The 4891-nt window shown below is 40.9% G+C and overlaps 1 non-coding gene across 1 annotated transcript; it reads right to left on the bottom strand.

Moving 5' to 3' along the window:
* Nucleotides 1-4192: 4192 nt before the first annotated feature.
* Nucleotides 4193-4266, bottom strand: TRNAT-AGU. Its single transcript has one exon. It is a non-coding gene; the product is annotated as a tRNA-Thr (tRNA).
* Between the last annotated feature and the right edge of the window lie 625 nt (nucleotides 4267-4891).

The following is a 4891-nucleotide window of genomic DNA, read 5'->3' as shown; positions in this document are numbered from 1 at the left end:
GCTGGGCAGCACCTGCCCCTGCCCCCTCCTTCACTGTGGGAGCTGTTAATCTGCCCCTCCACCATAGCCCTTCCCTCCCTGCTCCCCTTTCACCACACCAAACTGACCAGCTGAAGGCAGCTCTCCACGCTCCTGCCTCTGCTCCTTGTTGCCTGAGTGCGGCGTTGCAGCTGTGCACAGCACTAGCATTTATCGGCCAAATTATCAGTCTCTTTGGGCCGATATCCAGTACAGCAAATTTTCTTTATATCAATACCAATCTGATATCAGACCGATGTGTCGGTTCACCTCTAATTTTTGGACTTTACTCGGTGGGTTGACCTCTGGATTGGTACTCAGCATCTGATCCCTGGATCATGACCCTGGATTGTGTCATTGATTCTGCTTTTGGATCTCCCTCTGGGTTTGGTATATAGCTCCTGCCCTTTGACTCAGTCTCAGGCCCTACTTCCACTCAGTGGCCTAATTATTGGGCCACACTACCTATGCACCAGTCCCTTACTCTGTGGTCTGTTTGAACTCTTTGCAACAAAAGAATTACTCCATTATTTTTCTATATTAAAAACCCCCTGAAAACTAAGAGCTGGCATTTTTCAAGTGGTGCCTTCAGTCTGACAAGGGGTGACTTGAGTTTAAAAAGGTTGAGAACCACTGTTCTAAATGAAGACCAAGGCTGATGCTTATGCTCTTCGGGCCTGATGCATTTTTGCACAATAAAGGTAAATATCCTGTGTACAGGAAATAGTATTCCCCCCTGGTTTGCCTGTGATTATGGAATAAATTTCCAGAGGAACTAATTGTCCCTCAAGCTTGCTATTTGTGAACCCAGGAGCAAGGTGTACTTCTTTGCTATGTCTTATCAAACATAAACAGAGCAGCATGTACATTTACAAACAACCAAAATCAAATTAAAAACAAAAAAACCCTATAACACCAATAAAAAAAAACTTTATCAAAATGTAATGGTCCACTTCACACAACTCTCCCTTGCTAGGAGAATCAGAGAAAACACAAACCACGTATGACAGATATTAGTTATGGAACTTAAAGCACTCCTGAATGCACTCAGGTATTTCAGCAAATGAGGGTGGCATATGGCTGTGTGCAGAAAAGAAGGTAATGGAGATTGTTTCTGTGATGTGATAGATGCTTTCTATGGTTTATTTCACACCCTTAACTTCTGTTGACTTAACTGTGAGTTGAATTCTCTTGGGTTGTTGTAAAAAATGTGTGCAAAATTAATTGGGTTTGGTTCTTTCCTGCCTGAGTACCTTCTGTAATGATTTACACCTCTGCTAAACTGACACCAGGGCAGCATGCCTAGATGTAAATAACTGTGGATGATGTAAGGCAGTATCTAATAGCACGTTATTGTCATAAAAATTGGTAATGAGCATATTAATTAAGATTTTTTTTATCATATTGACTAAGGTCAGTGACCAGTCATGTGAACTAAATCTTTTTCAAGTAACCCATTTATAAAACAAATCTCAGTTTAGGCCTCTGTCATTGTTATACAATAGTTTCAATACCCCTCAATACAGATCCCTGATTAAAATCATCCAATTAAATCTTACTTTATTATACCAAGAAGAATGCATTAGAGATAAAGTTCTCATCATGAGACAAGGTAGTTTAGATATTGTCTCATAATAAATTTGGTTAATTAATTATAACTGCCTGGATGCTAGATTATTGTAGGACTGATTATATGAAACACCAGGGGCCAAGTAACATTAAATGATCTACAGCAAGTTCTTTTGTTGAAGACTTTGTAGCCAGTTTATTTGAACAAGCCTCCCAAACCTTAGAGATTTGTATGGTCACGTTAGGTCCTTATTAGCAACACAAATGGGTGTTTCAGAATAAAAGGAACTAGTCTTTTGTCATAATATGTTAACATTTTGGTCATGACAGGCTAAAACTTCCTTCTTTTCCAGTTAATAACTGCTAAATGATGTGTTCTGGACTGTCTGAACTAACTTAAATAGTGTCACGTTCTGTTATTGGATTTCAGGTAGAAAAGTAAGAAATAGAGCTTGCAGATAAAATTAAAGAGTGTATTTAATTAGGCGTACTCTGTATACAGCCTTTTTCAAATTAAAAGATATTATTGGTACTGTGTACAAAAATTGTATGATCTTTTCCAATGAAATGAGTGAAAGGAGTTGTTCTTTTCCTTCATCAATTCAACTCCAAATATTCTAAATTAGCAATAGTTAGCACATAAATTAACCAAGAAGATTTTGAACCAACCCCAGATGGCAGGACACCAAAGAATTAGTATTATACTTCACCAAAAGTGCTATTTTAATTAAAGAAAACCTCCCCGCCAAAAACCAAACCCACCTAAGCCAAAATACCTAAGCCAATGTTCTAATAATATATAACAGGGGTGACCAAACTGTGGTATGTGTGCCATAAGGGGCACAAGCAGCCATAAGTGTGGCACATGGCTTGATAAGAGAGTAGACAGGCAGCCTAGTGACAGATAGGGCAAAAAGCAGAAAGAAGAGATGGAGAGAGAGCACAGGGCTAGAAGCAGAAGTCAGAGCAGCAGATTAGGTAGGGGAAGGGGATTAGAATGGCACTTGGCCACCTCTGGTGTATAACTAGAGTTTTACCCCACGGCATGACTCAAAGCCATAAAAGAGATGTTAGTCACATGCATGACACAGTTTTGTGTCCCTTTAGTTTGTGGAAGCCAGTAAAGGCCATTTCAGTTCTCTCTTAGTGACCATTAAATTGACAATTATCAGATCAATTTTCAAGAACCCATAGCTGTATACCCAAATACTTCCAACTATCAGCTTATCTCCATCCTTCCTTTTTTTAGGCAAAATTGCCAATATTTCCAGTAGAAGAGGTCAAAATGGGAATCTGTCTTTTTGTTTGTTTTAATAGTTGACTCCAAGATGATCCTTCCCTCCTTCCCCCTTTCAACATTGGGGGAAAAGAAATTTGCCTTGGGTTTGAATACAGTCTGGGATAGGCAGCTGCTACAGATCTGACTTCAGCTCTGGTCCTGACCCAGGAGAGAGCCCATGGTGCAGGACCGGGGGAGTGCAGAGGAGATCTCAAGTGAGTCCTAGAGGGAGCATGGAGGAGACTGTGCAGTGGCAGGGGATCTGCTGCAGCTGTATCTACAGCTGTGGCTCTGACCCAAACTCAGGATCTAAACTACTGGCACTGTCAATACTGGTGTTCAGTTCTTAGTATCCCATCTGCTTATGAATGTTTGTTCTCAGGCTTGACTTTTGAAGGTGTTCTGCAATTTTTCCTTGAGCATAAGCCTTGTGAGGTCAGAAAGGAAGTGCTTGTTCTGTTAAAAGTATTCTTATACATGCATCCATGTGTTTCTGTCCTTAATCTCTTTCCTGTGGTCATTCATGCTGGTGCTTAATTTTAGTCTAGTTTCACCTACATAGTTTTCATGAAGTTATTAGGTGAACTGGTTGACATACCATATTTGAGGATAGAGGTATGTAAGAGCCATGGATTCTGACCAGTTTGTTCTGGGGGAGAGATATTGATTGTTATACGAATGGAGATGTGTTCACAGGTTTTGCTTCTATTGTTAAGACAAGGCTGCGTCCTAGTTGATGTCAGCTGAACATCAGGGACTGTGCTTCTTATGATGAGTAGGGAAAGAATATTGTCTTTCTTGAATTAAAGAATTGAATATTCAATATTGTCTTTATTGAATTAAAGAATATTGTCTTTATTGAATTATTGTTAGTCTTCATATTAGTTCAAGTGTAGAGTGTAGGTGACCCCCAGGGGTATGTGGTAATGGGTGGGGCGGCTCTAATTGTATTGGAACAGGTTTCTGGGGGGTATTTCAGTGGCTCTTGCAAAGATACATAGAGTCTATTTCTTTGCTGGAGTGTCTTTGTTGTAAAAAGGCAGATTTCATACTGGTTGGGGATATCACAAGCATTCTCCTTAGAGCATATGGTAGATTACAGCTTCTTTGGTATATTTGCAATGATTCTGGTCTTATGAACGTAACCCCTGTGGTCCATGTTTCTGGGAGGTTCTTTGTTTATGGTAGTTTGTAGGATGTGGGTTCCAGATTCTGGCAACCCTAACCATAAAGAAGCTCTTCCTGACAGCCAAATCACTTATCAGACCAAGGTCTTGTCTTTTCCTTTTGTCCCCAGCAACTGCTTATCCTGTTTGCTAGCCAAGAAGGCACTGCTGGGATTTGAACCCAGGATCACCTGTTTACTAGACAGGGGCTTTAACCAGCTAAGCCACAGTGCCAGCTGCTTTTCCCTTTAAATACAGAAACTTAAGAATCAGATCCCAGGGGACAGAAAACTAGAAATAAGCATGGTCTGGGACACTGGGACCAGAAGGCAGGTATCCATCTAGTTGCCCAGGCATCAAGTCAAGGATCAAATCAAGATTGTGATCAAGGCAGCAGTTATTCAAGGTCCAGAGCATCCAAGGCTCACTTGATAGTGCTGTTGTATTTACAGGAAATAGGATTATTTTCTAGTCTTCCCATCAGGGCCTTGTGTCTCTTATTGATTCACTCAGAACATCTGGTCTCCCACTGGGAACGTCATTACAGCATCCAGGATGAGCTGAGGCTGGTGTCTGGACTGCTGCTGGGTGCTTTTGGAGCTTAGGCTGGGCCTTGAATCATAGACTCAGAGAAGTAAAGCTGGAAGGTACCTCTCATAGGTCTTGTCCAACCCCATGCCTTAGACAGGATCACTCCTATCCAAACCATTGTATTCAAATCCATTGTCTAACTTCTAAAGCAAGAGTACAGTCAACCCTAACATAACACAACAACCTAGCCTGCGAAAAGCAAAGTAGAGGGACTACAGCAACCAATGTCCTACTGTTGCAAACATTGTTAATATATGCTTGCGAGAAC

Source organism: Crocodylus porosus, unplaced genomic scaffold (assembly GCF_001723895.1).
Source record: "Crocodylus porosus isolate Cpor-Errol unplaced genomic scaffold, CroPor_comp1, whole genome shotgun sequence".
In the NCBI taxonomy this organism is placed as follows: Eukaryota; Metazoa; Chordata; order Crocodylia; family Crocodylidae; genus Crocodylus; species Crocodylus porosus.
The sequence above is the reverse complement of the archived record's forward strand: the minus strand, read 5'-3'. Positions and strand labels throughout refer to the sequence as shown.